The sequence below is a fragment of the Tachypleus tridentatus genome, chromosome 4, assembly GCF_004210375.1.
Source record: "Tachypleus tridentatus isolate NWPU-2018 chromosome 4, ASM421037v1, whole genome shotgun sequence".
Lineage (NCBI taxonomy): Eukaryota > Metazoa > Arthropoda > Merostomata > Xiphosura > Limulidae > Tachypleus > Tachypleus tridentatus.
The window spans coordinates 82,554,701-82,581,125 of NC_134828.1; the positions used below are offsets into that span (position 1 = coordinate 82,554,701).

General features: G+C 33.1%; 1 pseudogene across 1 annotated transcript in view; it reads left to right on the top strand.

Moving 5' to 3' along the window:
* Positions 1-14,569, top strand: part of LOC143249564 (uncharacterized) — a 94,881-nt pseudogene extending 80,312 nt beyond the window's left edge. Inside the window, exons 14-16 of the transcript XR_013027838.1 lie at positions 4,323-4,463; positions 6,792-6,904; positions 7,273-14,569. The product of XR_013027838.1 is annotated as an uncharacterized LOC143249564 (transcript). The remainder of the gene's footprint in view (positions 1-4,322; positions 4,464-6,791; positions 6,905-7,272) is intronic.
* Positions 14,570-26,425: the final 11,856 nt, after the last annotated feature.

The following is a 26,425-nucleotide window of genomic DNA, read 5'->3' on the forward strand; positions in this document are numbered from 1 at the left end:
TCGCCAAACTTGATCCTGCCATTGTGAATCAGCCATCAATAGACGACTGTGTGGCAGCAGTAACTGGCTGTATTATACAAGCAGCTGCTCAGTGTATTCCTAAAACCTCAACACGTTTTCCACGATATCCTCCTCCGTGGTGGAATCCTGCTTGCCACTTAGCATGGAAGGCTCAAAAACGGGCCTGGGATACTTTTCGTAGATCTCTCACACTTTCGAACCGCGTCGCTTTCCAACGGGTCCGTGCACATGCTAGGTGGGTAAGACGTCAAAGCCAGAAGGAATCTTGGATTAAGTTCACAACTAGCATATCTTCTACCACCAGTTCCAAGGTCATATGGGACAGCATTCGAAAGGTCAGTGGGCAATACAATTCTGTCTCCCTCTTGATCTTACTTTCTGATGGTCAGGAGGTGAATGATGTCCGGAGCATTGCTGATACTCTAGGTGAAAGCTTTTGCCGGGTATCTAGAAGTTCTGCTTGTTCCTCCACCTTCTTGGCCATCAAGATTCAGACAGAGTGTTCGCCTCTTTCATTTCGAACTGACTGTCTTTTTGACTATAATTGTCCCTTTACACTGGTGGTACTGAAAATGGCCCTTCATCGGTCTGGCAGTGCATCTGTTGGACCTGATGATGTACACTGACATGCTGCACCATCTATCTCTTGCTTCTCTTGATGTCCTTCTACTTGTCTTTAACTGGATCTGGCAGGAGAATGTTTTCCCTGATGCTTGGTGCCAGGCTATTATTTTACCTTTCTCTAAGCCAGGGAAAGATCCCAAGATTCCTTTAAACTACCGTCCAATTGCTTTGACGAGCTGTCTCTGTAAGACCTTAGAAAGGATGGTTAATGCTCGTCTTGTTTGGTTCCTCGAATCACACAACCTCCTCTCGCCCACCCAGTGTTGGTTCCGACGACAGCACTCCACTACAGGCCACCTAATTCGTCTTGAAACATCAGTCAGAGAAGCCTTTTTCAAACGCCAACATCTTGTGTCAATATTCTTTAGCATTGAGAAGGCTTATGACACAACATGGAGGTATAGCGTTTTGCGAGACCTCCATACATATGGGTTACGTGGTCATTTACCCATGTTTAATAAACATTTTTTAATGGACAGGAGATTCTAAGTTCGTGTGGGTTTGACACTTTCCCGTTCTTTTGTACAGGAACTTGGAGTCCCTCAGGGCTGTGTTTTGAGTGTCACACTTTTCAGTATAAAGATAAATGCCATCATCACATCTCATGACTTTCACATCTCATGTCAGTCGTCGAACATGAGATATATTGAGCGGCAACTACAAACTGCCCTCAATCGTGTACTGAAGTGGACTGTGGTGAACGGCTTTAATTTCTCTCTCTAAAACCGTTTGCATGCACTTTTGCTGCCAACGGGGTATTCACCCTGATCTTGAACTTCATATCGGTGAAGTTTCGCTGCCAGTGGTCCCCGAGACCAAGTTCTTGGGGCTTATCTTTGACTGTAAGCTGACCTTTATACCACACTTAAAGCAGCTACGGGTCAAATGCACAAGAACACTGAACATCCTCCATCTCCTCTCTACTACCAGTTGGGGAGCAGATCGATGTTCTATGATAAAAGTATACCAAAGGGGATGTGTTTTCCTTCCTCAGTGGGCTGTACTTTTTCAGAACAGACGATCTGCCATTGCTCCTTTTGGCCTTCGCATCCAGGCGCAATTAGATGACTTGGGTCTGTCCTTGGATAACATTGCAGATTCCACAGGTCAGCCCATCCCACCATGGCTTATTACAGCCCCCAAATGTGACCTTTCTTTCAGTCATCTGAAAAAGGCAGATACTCCAGATTGGAAGTACCGTCTTTTATTTAATGAACATCTTTTAAACAATCATTCTGTTCCCATATATGCAGATGGTTCCAAATCAGGTAATTTAGTGGGCTCTGCTATGGTTTGCTGCGGTTCGGTGGTTGCGCGCAGTATCCCCTCTACAGCTTCTGTGTTCACTGCTGAACTGTATGCCATATCTCTTGCCGTGGATCATATTGAAGCTGAGCAGTACTCCAACTGCACTATTTATACTGACTCGCTTAGTTCTATACTGGTCCTGGAATTGCTACACGTTGGCTCACACCCTGTTCTTGCTGATATTCAAATCCGACTGGCCCATTTCTCATTAACAGCTACTTCTATCTAGTTTTTCTGGATACCAGGCCATGTTGGTATTTGAGGGAATGAGCTTGCAGACACGGCAGCTAAAAGTATCTGCTCCGGCACTATCACCACTGTGCCTATTCCATACATGGAGTATGGTCTTGTATTCAAGGCTCGGCTCTGTGCCAGCTGGCAGTCCACATGGAGTGAGCAATGCGACAACAAGCTTTTCCAAATAAAACCCTATATTGGGTTCAGAAGGAGGAAGTTGTTCTAACTAGACCACGCATTGGTCACAGTTTTTTAACTCATCGTTTTCTTTTATTTGGAATTGATGCATTTGTGTAACACTCAAGTCACTGTAAGCCACATTTTACTTTCTTGCCATCGTTATGACTCTCAACGACAGAACTATTTTAAACATGTTTTTTCCCAGGGTTTATCTGTAACATTGGACAGTGTTATTGGTGATAGTGACTCTGTCCACCTTGATAAAGTTTTTAATTTTTTAATGGCCATTAATCTAGGCCAGACAGTATAAGTTGTCAAATATGAGTGGTCTAGTAACTTTCTCCTACTGTGGACTGAATGTTATATCCTCAATACCAAGTGATTTTTGACTGGAATTAACCATCGACTTTATGTTTCCAACTTCCTAACATCATCTTGATATACATTCTCAGGGTTCCTTACTGCAGATTGTGCTGGATTTGTGCACATGAATGTTTAGGCTCTTAGAATTGAGGCTTATTCCCTTCTGGTTCCTACACCTGAGGTGAATGGTTGAGGACCCTCTTCATGCCATGGACTAGTTGAATTCCACTGGTCTGGACTGGAGTTGACCTTCCACTTATAGTCCAATGCACCCAACCACTCTGTACACATTATATTTCCTTAGGAATTTGGAATTGTTATCTTGGCCCATGCTTGATTGCAACATCACACTTGTTGGCTCCACACGGATAAAGAGAATATCTGGCTTAGATATGGTGCTGTCTCCCACAAGCCTATTTCTCCTCTATACTTTTTAAGAATACTCATAATTTTACACCAATTTTTCCACCTGCTCAATGTTGGATTCGAGCTGTGATTGTGAACATGGATAAGTAATTGTATTGGATGTTAAAAGTTTTCTACACTGAAAATATATTTCTAATAGATACTTACCCCCCTCATGCTTCCCACCTATTCTCCCCACTTCTGGTGTTTTTTGTATCTAATCTTGAAGTGAAGATTGGGTTCAGCTGCATTGAGGGAGTCAATTGTAATAAGAAGGTGTGTCACACTCTGGTTGGTGAAGGACTTCTGCATGGTGATTTTCATGCTTAAGTGCAGCTGAACCACAGGTTATACATGTGGAATTAGGTGGGAGTCTCAAGACAAGTGACAAACATAAATTTGCTTACCAGAGGGCAGTCAAGTTAAGATTAGCTATAACTGTAACAGAGTTATTTATCAGAAATACATTTTTATTGCAGGAAAATATTAACTTCTGTTGGGAATGTAAGAACTACAGTTGCTTTATATTTATGAGAAAGACACTGTAAAATGTTTCAAAATTATTTTATCATGACCCGTGTGATTTCTTATTTCAGAATCATTAATGTAGGAACTATTAAGCTGAGTATCTGATTTAAGAAAGAGACAGTAATATTAACCTTTAAAATTTCAATGAATCTATGGTTTATTTTAATTTTGAAATAATTATATCTCAAAATGCCACAAGATAGTTGAATTTATACTGCATTAGAAAATTTAATGTTGAACTGAAACAAAATATCACAGTAAGAACTTGAAATATATAAAAACATTATAAATTATATCAAATTTCATTTTCTTTGTATTTTTCTTACTGATTAAAAAAATATTAATTTTGTAATAAAATTACAATGCAAGGACTAAAATTATTGTTTGCTTACTTTTCTTCACTCATTTTTGCAAGTAGTTTGTTATTTGTAATGTACTAATTCATTATACTAGAGACCTTACCAAAACTGTTATTTCCCTATTTCTTGAAACAAACAACTTAAAAAAGGTTTAGATTAGAAAAGCATACTTGAGGACTTTCAAATTTATATTTGATGTTTTAAGACATTTTAAAAAATAAGTTTATCTTACAATGCTATTTCAAAAGGTTTTTTTTAAATTCAACTCACATTAGCACCTTCATTTGTTTCTTAAAGGCTGAAGTAGCAGGAAAGTGGCCATTGAAGTGGTATGCTCCAGAGTGCATCTATTACTTCAAGTTTAGCACTAAGTCTGATGTATGGAGTTTCGGTATAACTCTGTGGGAATCTTTGTCCTATGGTGATAAACCTTACAAGGTACTGTTGCTAGTAGATTTGTTAGTTAGCAAGTTTGATTGGTTTCCTTTACATTTACTGAAAGTCTACTAGAGTTTAGTAGTTGCTTGAAAAGTTTATAAAAAGTATTGCACCTGCTAAAATTTAATTTATTTCTAGCACATGATAAAGAATGACTTTATTGAAAATTAGAATTTCTTCTCATTCTTCTTTTATTAGCTTTTAATTCCATAGTTACTAGTTGAATGAAGTCGTATTTAATTTTTGTGTTGTGTTACTTTTAGTAGAAATAACTGTTACACCCTTTGCTAGATTTAAGTTAGTATTAAGAATAAATACCGACAGAGTTTGAGGAAAGTAATGTATTATGAAAAAATTGTTGTAATGTGTAAAAGGTTTTAGAATAAAATTCTCAAAGCAATGTTACTGAAAGTTACGTACATTAAATCACATATAATAATAATATAGTTTCTTTACATCTTTTGCTTTGCTGTTAGCAGAATGCAGTAGTAAAAATATAACCTGTCTTCCTTACAATTTTAGTGGTGATATGCACAGTCTTTCTTATAAATTCACAAAAAAACATTGTAATGCCAGTGAGATATTGTTTATGCTAAGTACTTAATTTCAACACACACAACGAAATAGATGATTTTGAAATATACTTTCATTTATGATCTGTTCATATTAATATGGTCAAACAATAAATTAGACAACATTGCATCTTAGAAACATGGAGAATTGATAATTAGATCCAAATATTGGTTTAAATACTCCAGATTTGAAAAGTTTTATATTACTAACCAAATTCTTAAAAATAACACTAAATGTTTTATTCCTTTAATAATTTAAAAATATTTTTATCAACCAGGCTTTTTTTAAGAGACAGTGCAATATTCATGGATTAACAAATTTGTTTATTGTTGAGGAAGGTCCACACATTTAACAAGTTTTTGCCAATATATCAATGTGTTAAGTGTAACTGTTGAAAATATATGCAGTCTGTTTTCATTGACTAAAATATGTACATGAAGCAAATTCTGTGAAATGTTTTGTTAGAAAACATAAGTGATGGTAAAGAAACTTTTTCGTTTGTGACATCGCTAAAAATCATAATTCGTTAGAAGAAGCAGATCTAACACATAAAAAGGTATGATTTGTCTAAAGCAGGGATATTCAAACTGTGGTCTATGGGCCAGATTTAATCCTGAACCACATGGTTTGGTCTGCTGTAACATTGTTACACAAAGCATAGTGAAGCACTGGGTCTCTTAATACTTGCCAAGGTCTTTGTTATAGCTAATAACACACAAAAAAGTTTCTTTAGTAATTACAGCTAGTTTTTAAGTTTCTAACTCTGTTTGATAATTCCAAGGTAGAATTTATCATTCCTGCTAAAGTTATACATAATTCTAAAGTGATTTAGAGAAAACACTACTTGAATATATCATTATATTACACTTCACTATAAATTCTGTTGATTAAGATTTAAAAAAAATATAAGAAAATTTTAGAATATTTAAAAAGGCAATTATACATGTATAAGCCTGATAAAAAATAAATAAAGTTGTGGGAAAAGGCCCGCTAATTTCCCTGTGCACCTGCAACATACATTTCATCTTCCATAACTCAAGTCTGTCTCTGATGCTCATGAAGAAAAATGGGTGAATAGGAAGTAGTCAGTGAATTTATAAAGTAAAGAACTCCTGATATCAGGAAATGTGTTACTTTGTTTGTCCTCTGCATTTACTAACTCCTTGTATCTCTTGTTTTGTTTTAATCAAGATCAAAAAGAAATTTAATAAGGTGTTTACTGTATTGATTCATACAGTAACTTGAAAATAAATATTAAATTATACTTCCCTTGTCACTATTTATTAATATTAATATAACTTCTTTACTCCACAACTTCTGGTTTTTGTTGGAGTATACTATTGTAAAAAAAAAAAAAAAAGTTTGTTATTTTCTATTTGATGGATCGTTTTGTATTTATTAACATAGATTTACCAGGATTTTATAAAATCCTTGGTTCAAATATCTCTAATCACTGAACACTGCTTCTTATCTCATTGCTACAGCACTAGTGTAGTAAGGAGACTTTCTGATTATGGTACTTCTGTGTTTTTGTATTACAGTCTTTTGCAGTAGATTGACTGTTACCTGTATTTTATATAAAAATGTCAAAGGAAAATGATACAAAGTTTTTGCAGTCCAAAAAAGAAAATCTGAAACTTTGAATTCATATAAAATTATATATTCTTCTAATTTCATAATCCTCATTGTTTCAGTTACAAGCAAGTATTAATTATCAATACTGTAAGTTGTTTTTTAATGTATATGTTTAACTAGGGGATGGTAGGTCGAGAGATTCTTCAAATGTTTGAGAGAAACGAAAGGCTACCTCAGCCCGAAAAGTGTCCTCCAAATATTTACAAAATCATGAAAAGCTGTTGGCAATACAAGTTAGTATTAAATATTTATAGTCAATTTTAGTGCTATTTATAATGTTTTTATTTTTACTTTATGGGTGACATCTATTGGCGATTAAATATCCTGACTAGTGTTTAGATAGTACATGCACATCAAAGAACATCAGAAGTAGTCACATTTGAGGAAAAATATAGGAAATCTGATGTGTTTGTGTTCTACAAATATATTTAAAAACATTACATACACATATGGGTGATTTGTCACAGTTTGGAGTGTTTTAAATATCAATGGAAATAATGATTTCTGTTTGTAAAACAAAATCATGTATATTGATGGTGTATGCATCATAATTCATAATAAGATCTCTTTATTGTAGTAATGTTTATCTTTATTTTTTTAGACCAGAAGAAAGGCCAACTTTTCTAGAGCTGTTTGAAATGTTGCGAGAAATTGTAGGAGATTTATGTCCAACAGTGAGCCCTACTTCACGAGGTTCTTCAACACGGACATTCATATCTTCCTGAGAAAAAAATCAATATGTGTGTTAATGTATTTGGTCTGACAAAAATCCGTATCTCATTACTTCCAGTGTACAGAGACAAGCTTTCTTAGTGAGCTGGTTGTTATAGACCTCACTGTAGCAAAGAAATATTATCAACCAACTTCGTGAGCTTGTTACAAACACCACTTTCAGTTATTCAAAAATATCCTATAGGTTTGAAAAAGTCATTTCATTCTGTGTGTTTGAGAAAACTGGTATTTTAGTGTTAAAGAAAGATATCAACTTGATATGAATGGGATGAATTGTGGTCATGTTCTGTTATCATGGAACAAAAACTTAAATTTGTTTTTGTTTTCCTGCAAAAAATAACAAAAACATTGATTCTTTGTTTCTTCTCCAACTGAAATCTAGCTTTATCATCGAAAGATAGGCTAGCTTTTGCCTATTTACAACAGTGGTGTAATTTTCATAAAGTATTTAACTCCATTTTGGTCTATTCAGTTAAGTATTCACACAGAAAAAAAACTTTCTGACTGTTTTCATATGCAACAGAAACTTATTTCTGACACAGAAGTATGCATAAAATTATAACAGTATAGATACAGTTCATTCTTCACACGTTAATCATGATGAACTGAAACCTTTTTTTTATTTGGGTTACACAGATCACATTAGTCAAAATTGAATTCTGTTTTTTCATCATAAACCAGATTTACATTAACTGTAATTGCATTCTAAGTAAATTTCTTTCTTCACGTTCTAAACCAGAACAAAGTAAGTTTTCACACACACACACACACACACACACAAATCTAGGGCTGATTTCTCCCACTAAAACCCCATAAATTGTTTCAATGTTTGTGCATTTAGATTTTTTCACAGATGAAAACATAATTGTAAAAATTAATAATTCTAGTTTTTTAATATATAACTGTTGATGAAAACTTTAGAAGGCTTAGAAACTTATGGATAACCTGCTTTTCAGTTAATTACCATGATTATTAGTAGTGCTGAAAGACTGTACTGTTTATGTGCTTTTGTTTAAAAAATTTTTATTGTTGAAAATATGCTATTTTAAGATATGATTCCAGATAAAATGGTTTATATGAATTCAATTTTCTCTTGATAATTATTTTTAAAACTTAACAAAAAACCTGTATGAGGTTTTGTTGCTTACTTGTTCAAAGTTAAAGAAAAACCACATTGTTACTCCAATATAGAAGCTGTCAGGAATTCTGCATAAATTGTCATGAGTTGAAAGACTAGAACCAGAACTAAAAGTTATAAACACACTTTTAACAATAAGTTTTGTTTAAAATATATTAGTTAAGCAGTTGGTTACCTGTTACTACTCAACAAATGCTTTCTGATTTTGAAAAAAAAAAAAACAACAACAACAACTCTCCAGCAATCTCAGGAAGATGATAGACTATCAGCTGTAAATTTTCTAAGAAAAATGTATGTTTAAATATACTACTCTTGAATGTTTTTTTAACGAGCTTTTACCTTTTCAATCCCTAAAAGTTTTTATTGTGCTAAAGTGTCCATTTCCATTTGATTATCTAAACTTGTTTAATTTACTTGGTTTTAAGACTTAGCAGGAAAGTTTTACTTGTTAAGTTTTTGCAAGCATTCTTGGAATATTAGTATTTGAAAAAAAGAGTCATACTTTATGACCACTTTATATTGTAGACAAACAATTGTAATAACTGCTTTAGCTTCCTTCAGGTTTTATACACACTTTATTAATATAAACATAATACTTGAAGTTTGAAATTACTCAGATATTTTACTTGTCACAGAAGAGAGATGTGATTTCACTTTGTAATGAAATACTACACTTTGTGTTTGTTAGTGTTATGTTTTTGTAAAGCTTCACATGAAAACTGAAACATTGCTTACCAGTTTTTAGCTCTTCGGCTGTCAGTTTTTAGAAGCTCTACAAGCAAGGCCTTTGCTTTACATATCTACCTGCCATGCTGTTTTTCTAGAATTGGTAACATAAGCTGTTACCTTCTGTATATACTGAACATATGTGAAGATTTTTGTATAGCATTTCACTAAGGTTTTACACTGCATGTAATTTTTACAAAATATTTTGTCTTTTGCCACTTCTTTAGAGAGGTGTTATATACAATTTTATATAAAAAGTGGCACATAGTTTCATGCTTGTGTTGTTGTCATTCATAACAAAGATATTTTGGAAGATCGGTGTTTGGGTTCCATGCAGTTATATACAAAAGTGCTACTTGTTAGTGTATTACATCCAAGTTTGTTCAAAATCAGTTGATGGTTTCAGAAGGTCATTGTTAGGTTCTAGAAGGTTACATACAAGAATACTATTTGTTAATATATCACATCTGTGGAGTTTGATGAATAACAAATGTTTGTTAAAATTATAGCTTGGGTTTTACATAGTTTTATATGTAACAACTTCTTAATTTATGAGAAATGTGGAGTTTGTTTCAGCTACAGCTTTAGAAAGTTTTTGAAGACGCATCTAAAACAGAACATACTTTCAGTCAAGTATATAAGAGATTTGTTTTGACATTGAGTTTGGAATGTAGTAGAGACTGTTTGTACATTTTGTATTTTCTTACATAAAATGAAAACAATGTGTGACTGATGAATTTTATCTGTCTCATATCTTTCACTTAGTTCATTCCAAATTTCAAAATAAATCTGTAGTAGAATGACCAAGAAGAATCACATCTGTGGTAGGGCATAATACTTCATCTTTTGCAGTAGGCCTAAAAACCTTCATGCTTTACAGCTAAGGCTTTTCACACTTGGTTGATATTTATGATAATGAATTTACTTTTGAAAGTCCTGCTAACCAGTGTGTCTGGTCTAGGATAACTAGCTTAATTGTAAAGATTTTGTTGACTAAAAAGTTAAACAGATGTATTGATATCTTAATCAGTCTTTAGTACTTTTATTGAAAACTTATCAGTTTTTTTTAAATAGTTTAGTTTTGATGTAATAAAGAAGATCTGTGAGAAACAATTATTAAACAAATCATTTCTCTGATAATAGTTTAGTCACATGTAGTATATCAGGTCTGTTAAAAATGTCTTGCATATTAATTAGCTTTTTCACTGTCACACTTATAAACAAACAAATCTCTCATTGTCAGATTTAATTTTAGATAACAGAATAAAAAGATGCCTTTACTATTTCACTACATGTATGAAACTTAAAATTGTTAAACTTTACGAAATTTGAAGGGGATTATTGGTTTTTAATAGTTGTACAAAATTCTAAACTGGCATGGGGTTAATAACACTTGTAGGCTGAAATAAAGGGTATGTATTATGCTCCCATGGCAGTGAAATTGTTAAAAAGGTCATTTTATTGGTTCAGTTATATGATGAATGAAATAAGTGATAAATGAATAATTTAACACAGATTTAATTAGATTTTAACAACTTGGCTATGATTAAACATATATACAACAAACAGTGGATTAGTATGCAATATGTCACATTTATGATAATATGCTAGTCGCAGACCATATCTGTAAGAAATATTTTGATATTAATTTTACTAGTATGTAAAAATAGGATCTATAATAAATATAAGGTAAAACATCATATTTATTATTACCTGGATATGGCAGATATATTATTCTTTTCTTACACTCATAAATTCTTAAAGTATGTGCTATTTAGATGTTTATGTGTATGATAAAGAGGTCAGGTAAGTTGTGGCTGATATCACACATTGTTAATTTAAAACTGAAGTTATTTACGACTGCAATTTTTCAGTGGACTTTGATTATACTATGACATAATAGGCAGTTCTGCTATTAACAATTCAGCTACCATGATACAGTTTACATTTGTAGTGCAGCTCAGTTATGCTGTGAAATAATAGAAAGATATGTGATCAGTGGTAGTTGTCATGTTACAGCTCAGATCTGCAGTTCACTTTTGCTCTGACATAATGGGAAAATATGTAATTAACAGTTTAGCTATTGTGAAACAGATTAGATCTGTAATACAATTTTATTTATCATGGAGTAACAAATAGATACAATGAGTATTTGATATAATACACCAAATCTTATGTAAATATCATGTTACAGCTCTAATCAGTTATACAGTTAAGCTATAACAGGTCAGATCTGTGATAGCAATTAATGTAAGATTTATGATGGTAGATTAGCTATACTTTAATAGATAAGAATTACAATAAACACCTGGATTTATTATTATGTGAATATATGGTACAAGATAAACAGTAGCAGTGCCCTAAAAATTCATTTCTATGATATGATTTTACCATGACATAAGAATTAGGTTTATGATAAGTTGTAGTAGTAGGTCATATTTAACAAACCTACATTATGATAAGAGTAATGTATGTATAACAAATCATATATTTAAAAAAATGTTTAACTTTTGTGGTTCAACTCTTGTAGTTTTGTTGATTGCCATTAATAATAATAATAATTAGAAGTTCAGTTTAAATCAGTAACTTTGTTAAGTTCTATGTTTGCATCAACTGATTAAAGTGATCATACGTAGTTTATGGATGTGAGGGAACTATATGTATCTTGATTTTCTGTTGTATATACAAAACTAAAGAATGTGTTGTTACTGAACAAAATATATTTATTTTGTTTTTAAATGCTCACAGGTTTAAAATCTATAATTTCTTCTCACTAGAATGTTGAAAATTGGAATTGAGCTGGTCTCGTCAATATATTTTCTGTTTGAATAATTTTTGTTAATAAGATTCATTACCATTCAGGTTATTGTATTAACTTAGATTGTTTGAATAGTTACTGCTTAATAAAAAAAAGAGGAGCAAGTTTTGAGATCTTTTATCATTCTACTTGTTGGGTTCAGTGTGAGTTTTAGAAGTAACTTTGACTTGTTTTTTTTTATTAATCTTACAAGATTTTAAATTTCTTATTACTTATATCTACCACTTTTTTTTTTATTGAACCTTTCTAGATCTATAGGATTATTTGATTTATCATTCTGTTTGTTGGGGTTTATCGTATTCGAAATGTTATTTATGACTTGGTGTAATGTAAGAAATCAATCAGGTTTATAGTGTTATTTTCTTATAACTGATCATATTTATAGGCTTATTTACTGCTGTGATTGTTGGATCTTTCCATATTCTGAGTTTTAGTACCAGTTTTAATCTGTTTAATGCAGTGTATAGGGCAATTTCTCATTCAGTTAAGGTCAATGAATAATTTCTTTACTAAATTATTAAGATCCTTAGAATCAGTAAAAATTTTACTGGATTTATTAAAATTCTTAATTAAAATCATTTTTAATTCTGTTTTGTAGATCTCTTCATTTTCAATAATGTAATCCAGTTTAGATATAAGTTTAAAATCTTATTTGGTGAGTCTAATTTATATTTCTTTCATATTAATGCAGGAAAGCTATATAGTATTACTTACATTTGATTGGGTCAGGTTGTTTGTATTTTAAATTTTGAATTATGTTAATTTGTCATGTAAAATTAATATAGAACTTTGATATTTCTGTATAATTTATATCATCATTAAGTTTGTTCATTTATGCCTGATTTCAAAATTTTGGTATTAAAACTTAAATTTTTTTTATTGAGCAGCTCTAAGTTTTTCATGAAGAATAATAATATTGTTTCTGACGATTAAAGATGTAGTTTTTCATTTCTAACTAATTTGGTGTGATAGTTTGAAATAATTTTATGTGTCAAAACATCGTTCTTTATCAGTATTAATAATTTTTGAAGTATTTATTCTATGAGAGATTATAAACCTGAACTAAGATGGTTTCTAATATTTTTAGTTTGCTAGTTTAATTTTATGGGAAAAAAGTCCAGTTCATGTTATGTTAAATAATAAGGTAAGTTAATTGGATTTCCAAGAATTGTATTTTATATTAAAAGGGATATAAATGTAGTTGTAAATAATTTAGGGCATATACATAATACTGTTGATTTATACTATCATTTACATAGAAAAGTTTTAAGTTTTGGTTAGTAGTACGTTAAGAAATAAAATTTCAACAGAATGTACTTTAACCTTAAGACCCTGAGCGACTTGAGTTTCTAAACATGTGCTGACTGTTCTGTGTATAAATAGTGTGTTTACAATGTAACAGTTGACTGTTTCAGATTCTTTTATTTGAAAGTAGATCAGTTTGTCAAATTTGGATTAACTGTCTGAATGCAACTGTTTTAAACTTTATTTTTATGACAATTTTGTAACATTCGTTACATTTAGAACAATTACGGACTGTTTCTCAGTATGTGTGTGTTATGTAACAAGTAATTAATCTAAGGGCAAGTATTTTGGAACTGTGCCAAATTTTGGCTGTGAGTTTACTCCATTTTTTTTTTTCTATTTCTGTAAATTCAGTTACGAATGAGAGATAAGTTTATTAAATTAGGATATTATAATAGATAATTATTGCGAGCGCAGGCTATTTTGCGATTACGTGTTTTAATATTAGTTATTAAACAAATATATTAAAAATCGATCTGTATTTGGCTTAACTGAAATTGTTTAATTTCTACAACCTACTTGGCTCTAAAATGTTATATTCCTATTAATTACGTTGATTTGATTTGCCGAAGATTTCTTTATTACGTGGAAATGTATGTTGCACATGTTGTAGGTAGATTGATGTAGTGTATGTTTAAGTCGTAGCATTCTGGTTTCAACAGTTACTTGATTGGACAATGGTAGGTGTCACTGTATATTCTTATTTGGAATTGACAGCCAAAGTGATCAAAATGTGTATGGATCAAATTGACGAGTAAACGTATATGTTTGTTTGTGATGTAAGTATATATAACGTAGTTATATGTCAGCTGGGTGACTGTAATTTCCTGCTCGTAGAACCCTTGTGACAATGAATCACTGAATTAATGAACGTAGTCTCTTAGGGATGTGGATTATATGACGTCAGTAAACATTGATATTGTAACAACGTAACCAGCAATCTTGTCACGTGATTTCAGGTGGTAACAACGTCATGTCTTTTGGGTTGCAGCTTTTGTGGTTAGCGTTTTAACTTTTCTATTCTTCATTTTTCTCGAGCAAGCAAATTTATTTTGCATATGAGCTGTGATACTTGCTCTCAGTGGAGTTTGGTTTTAAGTTGATTTTGTAGACTGTTTTTATACTCAGAAGAGGTGAGGTTACTGTCTTTTTAGAAAAATAAAATAGTTGTGACAGAAACTGGCTGTGATGGTGAATAATTAAACACGCGATTTTCATTATGCAATGACATTCGAACACATAAACTTCACGCATTACAGAATTATCTTAATATTACGTGACAATTGATAAACGTTCTATATTGATGTGTAATATAGGTTTAATACTTTTAAACCGGTGAGTATGTAGGTCATCTTTTGTGTAATGTCGTAACAATATCTGAATCAGAAATTATACTGATATCAAGAGTGGAAGTAAGACTCGCTGTTTCTGAAGACCCAATGAAATTATTATTATTATATAATTATTATACTTATTGATAGTACGACATCAAAAAGATACATAAATAATCAGGTCTTGTTTTTATTTTTACCTCCACTGTTTTGCAACTAATTCACTGAACGTAACGTATAACGATCTTTCATTGGATGAGTGGGTTTTTTTAAAGTATTTGGTGAAATAATTAGAAATCCAGTCTACGTACGTATAACAAATTAGTTTTTATTTTACTCAACATTTCTAAAAGCTTGGACACTGTTAGGACCTGTAGGCATAGGTTTACAAATGAAAATCAAGCGGAAATATCTCTCTGACGGTATTATGACTAATACAAAAATAAACAGTTTTACGGCTAAACGATCGGAGTTATTCAACATACACAATAACTAACACTGAACAAAGTACTTCACTCAGTGACTATTGAACTTGCCAACTGAAAACTAAACGCTGAATGGTTCGCTGCTAGCTATTGATTAACTGGCCCCTTAGTATTTATATCAGTTGTCTCGCTTCGAAATCTTTGTCAATGTTACTATTTTTACGTGCCATCATATTTAAAAAGATTCTAGGCCTACTTTTACAAACCTACCAGTTCCAAACGTCGTATACCCTCAAACCAATATACAAATACAAATGTAATTGTATTCCATAACACTGTCCCTTCCTGAATTGTGAAGTTCTTTTAATAATATAAAAATAAAACACTTCGGCAAACTATCCGTTCATCGAGTTTGTTTGTATATACATTTTTTTTTAATAGGAGAGGGGCCCAAGACCCATAGTATAATGGAATGGCCTTTTGTATCTTGTTATCACTGGTTGTGTTGTCGATGGGGGAGTTCTTCCTAAATAGATAATCGAGTTAATCCACTGGCGGCTCCTTCCTATTAATCTTCTGAAGATGATCTCTGCGTTGATAAAAACCCTGGCGTCCCCGCTAGTACAGCGGTAAGTCTACAGATTTACAACGCTAAAATCAGGAGTTCGATTCCCCTCGGTGGGCTCAGCAGATAGCCCAATATGGCTGTGCTATAAGAAAAAACACACAAACCTTGGACTCCTCAAAGTTTCTTCGACAGATTCTTTTCTGGAATTATACAATTGGTAGTTCTTTCACCATTTTATCTCCAGAAATGACAATATGTATAACCTTTAGCTTGGATCACCCTTATTTCTAGATCGTGTAACCCACGCAGTTGACTCGTTTTTAGTAAGGGATATGACTATTCTGAGCATCTTAATTTGGAAGTTAATACATTTTTGCAAAGGAAACTGAAGTCATACTACGTCAGTTCGATAAAACCCAGTTTTTTTAGCATTAAAACCGCACTGACTTTTTATTATAAGCTGGTTTATGACTTTCCTGGCTAAAGTAATGTATTAAATATTTACCCTTGACATCACGAGAGCTCGTCCAACAATCATTGGACGATGTTCATAACGATTTTATTAGTAATTTTCTCTCTCTTGGAAAAAAAAAAAAATGAAGGGGGACTAGGATGCGGTTCAAAACGCTGATGTACGTGGAATAGATCTAAACCCTTCACCATCGGAAGTGGTAATCCTGGAACAAGTAGGTCGTTCTTAATCAGTCCCCTGTGGTACTGGAGTGTTTTAATCATAAAACTTGATATTTAACAGAAAACATATTCAAAGGAATGACGATAGACTGGAAGAAAACGGTGACACACAAGGGATGGCTTTACTAATTTATTCTTTAACCCCAGTCAATACATAGTTTTATTAGTCATGACTCCTTGTTTGAGTATTTCACTTCTGGGTGCTATTACACCACTCCCACTGTTGTCAATGGAAATTGAACCTCTAATGTAGTAATTGTCATATTTTACATACTGATATCCTGGTAATAAATAGTAAAGTTATCTCAAGCTGACAGCATAGTTTTATGGCTGTGTTTATTTGGTTTCTTAGTATGTTGAGTTTTTGTTTTGTTTCATGTGCTGACTATGCTCACCAAATAAAATTAACGATGAATTGGACAAAATAAAACAATACTTCATCAACATCAATAAGTTTCCTCCACAAACCGTAGAAAACATTATACGCACACACCTAGACAGAAAGCAAAATCAACCAACAAAAGTAAATATATCTCACGAATCAAAAAATCACGAAACCATATACTGCTGTATACCATATATTCCTAACATCAGCAGAAAAATAACCAACATTTGGCAAAAACTAGTAACAAAATATGACATTCCACTTAATACCAAATTTATTCAAAAACCAGGCACAAAACTGAGGTCTATACTATGTAAAAACTACACTGACAAACACCACACCAACATTATTTATAGAATACAATGTGATAACTGCCACGACTTCTATATTGAGAAACAAGTAGAAAATGGAAACCAGATTCAAAAAACATAAAAAGTCACCTTCACACGTTTTCGAACACTGCAAGTCAAATAAACACAACATAACCATAGAAAACACTCAAATACAAAATAAAGAAACAAACATAAACAAACGCAAAATTAAAGAAGACTTACTTATACAACAACTTAAACCCAGAATAAACCAATATAAAGGAACGCCTTTATACCTATATTAATATAATAAAATAAATAAAATTATATATTCAAACATCTAACACCGCCCTCTACATTCCGACACTCAGTTACTCAACCCCTTTCAAACATGTGGTCAGCTTCCGGTCAGTTACCTCTTTCTTTGTGAACCTGATGATGACCGAAGAAGGTCGAAACGTTGTTCGCTCTTCTATGTAAAATATTTTCTCAACCCAAACGAGCCGTTTTTGCATATATATTTCTCTACAAGTGGGTTTTCTCGACATCACTGATTAAATCTACTTTGTTTTATCGCATTTCTCATATTCTCGTCATCTATATCATCAATAAATTGATGGCATGCCAACAAATCGATTACTTTACGAAGAGCAGCCAGGTAATGTAACTGGACAAGCCTTTCCAAATTTTCCATAAATGTGGCTAAGGTCTTATCTTTCTTCCATATTTTTTTTTTCGAATTTTCGCTTTGGATACTTCCTTCTGATGTTTCACTCTTAACCTGTTGGATAAAGCTGCTGGCAGTACTTGATAATTGTTATGGCCCTGAACTGGAAGGTTACTTAATGTATTAAATTGGCAGCAAGATTAATAGATTGTTCTACACTTTTCTGCTCACTTCTTAACTGAGTTTTATATTTCTCCTATGATATCTTACCGTCCTTGTCGGTTGGTCAGAATTTAGTCATTTGAATTAATAGTGTCATGGCAGAAGTAGTCCAAGAAAGCCCGTCAGTAACAGATGGCTTGGTATTACTGGTAATAGGTGTAGAATAAATGAGTTTTCCTATTCCAATACTTGCAGTAGATAGTGTTTTAAGGTGAAACCCTTCCATTAATTCTAAAAGAGGTGTAATTGGGTTAATATTTGCATTTAGTAATTCAGTGAACCAAACACTTTTGCTCATATAGACATTGATGAAAGTGGCTCAGGGCTCAATCACTTCTATCCATAGTTGTTATCATCGTGAAATTTAGTCAAAATCATATTTTATTTTCACTAAAATAATTCCACATATGGTATAAGTATTATAACCTGTCGTTGAGAGCGTTCTTTTGGATTGTTTAGTAAAAAATAATGCTAAATCCAGTCTACACGATTATGTCAGATCAGTTTATTTTTCTATGACATTTGGTATAAACTATGTTAACGTTTAGACAAGTTGTTAGTCTAAATTCGCAAACACGGTTTTCACTTTTAATAAGAACTACGATATTAATGTTACCTCTGCCTAACTTACAAGTACAAAACTTAAAGAATTTCCTTGCTAACCAAGTGAATAGATGTGATAACTCTCACTTTCTAACACTCATTGAATACTCCTTCATTATTCATTGATTCACTGGTACACTTTACTCGTATTTACATCGTAAATGCCTTTTACTCACTACATTAATTTTCCAGATCATCACATCGTACATTCTCTTGCAAATATCTTGATCAAGACATTAAAAATATAACTTACACAAAGTCAAAAATTAAATGATGCATCGAACAATACCCCTGGCTGATCAATCAAACATTATATGAAGCATTCAAAAGTACTCCGAGTTAGCAATCAAACATTGAAAAGAAAACGAGCGTAATTAATGCTATATATTTAGGCCTAAAATAAATCCGTGGTGCGTGATCATCTACCCTACAGCCAAGTGCATAAAACTTATCATTTAATTTCAGCACAAATTACACATTAGGCTATTCGTGTTTCGCCCTCCGCGGGTATTAAAACCCGGTTTCTAACAAAATTTATTTTGAAAATAAAAATAGCGATTCGATTCCAAACTTAAATTAAGCTATTTTCTGTTATATCACCAACGTTTCTAATAAAGAAAAAAAAACCCTCTTTGATCAACAGCGACTCTAAGTTAAGAAATCAAATATTTTTCCAATTTTGTTGTCTATATATTTTATCTTGTACTTTTTAGCACACAGACTAAAATAAATATTACGTTTTACTTTTGAGAAACATGACATAAAAGCCGTTTTGTGTTACCAAAACACACTGGCTTTTCCATATGTCGGAAGTTTTTAATCTAAATGATTTCTACCAGTAATTATTCTATGAATACATCACAAATTTATTTCACGAATGATCTAAATTCTGATTTGTTTCCAAAGGAATTTACCTACATTTGACTGCCTCGACTGTACTTTTCTGTCTCATTGTTGGTTTAGCTCGATTTTGCAAAATGTGTGTATTTCACTTAGCTGTGAAATGAGAGATTGGGGCATACCATGGGATGGGGGTGGTAGTAATTGCCCCGTCAGTTTTGACGGACTATGCGCTAGTTAAATAATAGTATTAATAAACTTTTGCTTCACCATCTCCCTTTAAAACATATTTTGCTAAACTTTTATGAAAGGTAATACAAACTTTACCTTTCATAGTTATATACATTTGTGTAAAGCTGTTAATCTCATTCGAGGATTGAAAGCAAATATTCGTAACACTTTCTTTTTCTTGTTAAAATCGTAACACTTTCTTTTTCTGTTAAAATATAACAAGTAAACAGACAGCGGACAAAACATATAACCAATAAAAGTAACTGACTATCTTGAAACGGAAAAAAAAAAAGTTTATTTATCTCTAACTTGAGTACATCTCAGGACACTCTGAACCTGTGAGTAGTTAAAGTGTTGAGTCTTACTGAAATGTGTATAATTGATCTAGATGTACCTTAATAATCATACGTTCAAAGCTGAAACATACTTTCTGCGACCATATTAACAGTTTCTCCTCCGTATATCGTAAGTAATAAGAAACCACGTGCAACTGATATTAAGTTTACTCTTTCAGAGGGTTTTAGCATAGCCGGGTGGTTAGGGTGCTCGATTCACAGTCTGCAGGTTTGGTTTCGAGTCCCTTCTACAAACCTGCTCGTCCTTTCAGCTGTGGGTGTGTTATGTATGACAGACAATTCCGCCTATCGTTCATAAAGAATAGCCTAATGCTTGGTAAAAGATGATGTTGACTTATGCCTTAATTGCCTTCCATCTTGTCTATCGCTTCTAAATTAGGTACTGCTAGCGCAGATAGTCTTCATGTACCTGTACGAAATTTATAAAACCAGCTGTTGTAGGTAACTGTATAACAATAAAACTCCTTGACTGTTTTTGATAATTTTGAGAAATGGATACGTAGACAATGACCCAAAGATTAGTAACGCATAGAAATACGAAACTATTATATTTTGCTCTTTTATAAATTAATTTGCTTTCTTCACTACATACAAAAGTAGTTTGGGCACACGATGTTGTATATATATTATTCCTTGTGACGTTTTGACCAAGTAATCTTCACCATGATTCTCAGCAGAGCTGCATGAAAACAATATGTATGGGCGTGAAAACAAAGTACATGTTGAGATATTAAGCAAAGGTGAAGAAAGATAAAAAGCTTTGTTTAAATATCCAGTATTTGGAAATTATTTATACCTTAAATATTCATGCCTTAGAGTAGTATGTACAGTATATGTAAAGATGAAAGAAGCGACATAATAAAGTTGACGGCCCGGCATAGCCAGGTGGTTAATGCACTCGACTCGTAAACTGAGGGTCGCGGGTTCGAATTCCCGTCACACCAAACATGCTCGTCCTTTCAGCCATGGGAGTGATATAATGTCACGGTCAATCTCAATATTCGTTGATAAAATGGTAGCCCAAAAGTTGCCTCTATTCTTACACTGCTAAATTGGGGACGGCTAGTGCAGATAGCCTTCTTGTAGCTTTGCGCGAAATTCAAAAACAAACAAGAAAGTTGACAGTACTGGACCACAGTTCACAGGCGATGTAGCAGTCTGGAAAAGTGCACCAACACCAGCAATAGTAGCCAAAACATACAACCACAGTTAAATAGAATAAGTGAATATTGTCAAAAATATAGAATCAAAATAAACACAACTAGTAGTATTCGCAAAGTTAACTAAACATCAAAAAGCACAACCTCAAACTTATATGAATGGAGCACTCCTTCAGACTGCTACATCTACAAAATTTCTAGGACTTACTAACGGGAATAAACCACATAAATAATATTAGAACAAAAATAAGGCGAATAACAAACTATGCTAGAAGTCTAAGTGGTAAAAATAGTGGAGCAACGGCAGATAATATCATAAAAATATGTAAAACTTACATTAGCCCCTTCATTGACTATGCAGCCCCTGCATGGATAAACGCAAGTAAAAAAACTACTTCAAACAAAACAATATAAAATACATTACTCACAACAGTTTATAAAGTAACCAGAAAAACATCATCGGAATCCATGCATAAATACGCACATATAGAAACAATAGAAGATAGACCCCTACATTGTACAATAAGTTATTTTGACAAAAATTGGAGAAAAAAATGAATTAGTGAGCGAACTTAATAGGTAATGTATACACGATGAGGACAGACCTAAACACCTTTCCCCAGTGAATATATATTTTCTAAATAAATTAATTAAAAAGAAAAAAAAATGGGCACTTATAAACTGGATTCCACTTTAGCATAGGGGTTAATTACTAAATATTGAAAGTTTTTTTATGTAAATGCTTTATAATTAATACCTAACTAATGAAAGAGCAAATAATTATGGAACTATAAGAAAAATGTTTTATTTGCACCAAGTGTATGTGTAGATTGTGCATGGACATTGCCCTGAAAGGGTTATTCTGGCCCTCGTGTATAATATATAAATACACTTGACAGTTGCAAGACAAAAATTTAAAGGAAGGAGGAAGAGGTCGACGAAACCTGACCCTCCTGGGTATATTAACATCAATACCCAAACACCTATAAGAGAGAAAGTACTGGACCAGTTAGTTACCCACGTATACAGATGACATGCACATAATCCACACTTTAGTGTCTCTTGTGTTTGGTCGAGATCTAAAAATGGCTTTGGATCTTCTAATGAATTACAGATCGTAATAGTAATTAAAGAAATGAAATGGACACTGTCCACAACTTTTCTATAAAAGACTGGATTCAGCTATCGACAAAATGACGTAATAGGGTTACGTCAAATACTAATGACTGATCTGGGTTCCATACTAACTATCTGTATATATAATCAAACACGTCAAGATTTTTCAAATTTGAGTCTGCGGTTCAAGAAGAGTTAACCCTTGATGTGACCTCTGACACCACTTCAGAAGATCTTTTACGACTTGAATCTATGAAGAAGTAGGCCAATGCTCCCTGTAAAGAAGAAGCTTCCATTTATCAAAATCTTTAAGATGAACAGTCGAGAACAGGTGATAATTCACATTAAAGGACAACATTGACATTTTAAATCCATCTAGCCCGTCCTATCCGTTAAATTAAACTAATCAATAAATAGCTCAACCAGTCCTTGTAATTCAAACATTTACAAAGCTTCTCCTTACATTAACTGTATGTACCACGCCTGAAAATAAATTAGTTCCAAAAGCCAACCATTCTGCTATAAAAATAAACCTGTCTTAGTTGAGGATAACTCCTACTCTGTCAAAATTTATATTTGTTTGCCATAATCTTACCGTTTTCACTAATAAATATGAAAAACTAAATTAAACAATGTCAATTCCCTTAACAACAATAAATATTTCAATCAGGCCTTCTTTAAATTTTTATTCAAAGAGAAAACAAGTTTAGAGATTTTAACCTATCCTCAAACTTATGTAAGGAGGCAAAGACTGAACACTGTGCTCCAAGTGTGGCCTAAACAATTCCTTATAAAATTATATTCATGATTTATATTACAATAACCAACATGCATTAATTATAATTACGGGCCATCTTCCATATATTCACCCAAATCACTAAATAATTCAGCTATTTTTGTAAAGATGTAGCACCGTTATCATACCAAGTAATGTCCAAAACTTTAATGTAATCAGCAAATTTAAATAATCTGTTGACTATCCCTTCATTTGTATCATTGATGTAAATATAAAGGAGAAAAGATCTTAACACTAAGCCCTGAGGTACATGACTTGTGACACATATTCAGTTTGATTTAATTTCGTTTATATAAAAAAGAAAAAAATGTTTTCTTCCATCTAACCACTTTTCTATCCAATACGCCAAACAACATTCCAGAAACAACAAACAGTGAGTAAGATACCTCAGAGAAAACGTTAAGAAAAGGACATTGCTCTTTACAATACTGCACGTAATTATGTATGAAAATTATTTCTTTGTCGTAATGGTAGACTTGTTTCTGCTATTTTGTAAAGCACATTACCTGTTATGTTAATGTTTGGCCAACAGTTTATCATTGACTGGATTTCTATGGTTTTAACACATAAAAAAATACCTTCGCAACAGCAGGGAAAATGTTTTGGAAATAAAAATGATATATGAACAAACTTGTAGGCTTTATAAAAAGACAGGCCAAGTTAGCATGCCAAGTTGTAGAGTTGGGGTTCCTTGGTTCAGGTCCCGCAATAAAATAAGTTGCTCCGTAAGCTGGTACGTAGGTGCACTACAAGGATGACTGTAAACTCAATTTATTCGGTCACCCAAGATTAACTCAAGAACTGTAAATGAATGGTGATAACTAAATGTTTCCGATCTAGTCGGCCCGGCATAGCCAGGTGAGGTAAGGCGTTCGACTCGTAATCTCCCGTTCGAATTCCCGTTGCACCAAACATGCTCGTCCTCTCAACCGTGAGGGCGTTATAATGTTACAGTCAATCTCACTATTCGTTGGTAAAAGAGTAGCTCAAGAGTTGGCGGTGGGTGGTGATGACTAGGTGCCTTCCCTCTAGTCTTACATTTCTAAATTAGGGACGGCTAGCGCAGATAGCACTTGTGTAGCTTTACGCGAAATTGCAAAACAAACAAACCCTTTCTGGTCTATCACTTCGAAATTAGAGACAGCTAGCGCAGATATTCCTTGTTTTGCTTTGCACGAAATTCAATAAAACATAAAGTAGAAAGAAAGATCATAGTAACGAGAAAAAAACAGAATTAAAATTAATTTTAGTTTAAATAGTATAGAAGCCATATCCAGTATAGATTAATAATCAGAAAGATTTAAAATAGTTTGATGTTGGAGAAATTTTGTTTAAACACAAATTAAATGAATTTATTACATTCCGAGTGTTTTCTCGAAACGTCGTAACAAATTATTTTAATGGTGTTTAAACACAATGTTTTTAATTTAATGTTCTATTAATGAGTGTCATTTTATCTTTTTTTTTTAATTAGCTTTTTGAGTAATAGTTGCCCAGTTATTTCGTAAACTTTCTGTTTATTATTATTCATTTTTGGTTTGTAATAATATTAAAAGTATATGTGTGTTTTCTTATGGCAAAGCCACATCGTGCTATCTGCTGAGTCTACCAAGAGTAATCGAACGCGTGATTGTAAATCCGAAGACATACCGCTGTATTTAGCAGGGGGCGGTGTTATAACAACCTCAACCACTCGGATAGAATTTTGTTCCTTTTTTATACGTTCCATAAAGTTAACAACTATTTTACAAGCGAGAGTGTGCTTATTTCTTTAGTTCTTCAGTAAGATTAATTTGCTTCCTCAGTGTCACAGCGGTAAGTCTTCGGATTTACAATGCTAAAACAATAGGATAGATTCCCCTCGCTGGACGCAGCAGATAGCCGATTTGGCTTTGCTATAAGAAAACACACAACTTTAATTTTTTAATAAATCTGTAGGCTATCTTTGTTTAAGAAAAAAAAAAACTTTATCTTTAAGACTCGGAGAATGACACTAACAGAATTGTGTGTCACACGATAATATCTAACAAGAGAACGCCTATCTGTAGAGAAGAGTCTGTTTTTTATTGTAATTTCAGTCTGCTAATATTCTCCAGCTTTATATCATGAGGAGAAATATGAGACATATTTGAGAAAACGGTTTAATATATCAGTAAATTATATTATTTTAACGTCTTCCGCTGGTAGAGCGGTAAGTCTACGGATTTACAACATTAAAATCAGGGGGTTCGATTCCCCTCGGTGGGCTCAGCAGATATCCCGATGTGGATTCGCTATAAGAAAAAACACATGAACCTCATTTTAAAGGTTGATGGTGTTCTGAATAGCATTCGTAACAACGAGAAACCTACTTGAAGTAAAACTGTACCTCAGGACGGCTGGTATTGGTTTTATCACTTTTACTAATAAAGCAGAAAATGATGTTTCGACCTTCTTAGGTTATCTTCAGGTTAGCATGACCAAGTGGTTGAGGCACTTGTCTCGTAATCCGAGGGCTGCGGGTTCGAATCCCCGTCACACCAAACATGTTTGCTTATTCAACCGTGGGGGCGTTATAATGTGACGGTCAATCCCACTATTCGTTGATAAAAGAGTATCCTAAGAGTTGATGTTGGGTGGTGACGACTAGTTGCCTTCCCTCTAGTCTTGCACTGCAAAATTAGAGATGACTAGTGCAGATAGTCCTCGAGTAGCTTTGAGCGATATTCAAACAAACCAGCTTGGCATTATCTCATTTTGTGATAAAATCGATAAATATTACGTGAAGTACAAATGTTTTTCGTCCCTCTGTTTCATTTTAGTTTTTGGATGTTTGCTTATGGCAAAGCCACATCGGGTTATATGCTGAGGAATCGAATCCTAGATTCTAGCGTTGTAAATCCGAAGATTCATCGCTGTCCCACCGGTGGACACGCAATGTGGCTCTGCTACATGTAAACGCTCATACCTCAGAATTTGTGTATTTGAGATTCAATATCAGAAACGTGTAAATATAGCATTTCATTTATTTTTTACAAGTTACTATGCGGGGGCATCTTGACTTTACGTAATTTTGATCACAAATTGTAAACCTATTGTTTTCTAATGCTTCGCCAGTATATTACATTTAAACTATAAATGGTAATTAAATTGTTATATTTTGTTCTTATAGAGCAACTTTGAGCGCATGGAATAAGAAAGGCACGTGCACAAGTTTTCATCTTTATGTTAGTGTCACACATACCACTTTTTCGTGATTAGTCGGTAGACACTGGCGCCAGGAATACTTTACTATTATTGGTCAAATCTTAGTTGACTGACAAACGCTCGAAATTACTGATAAGGACTGCTA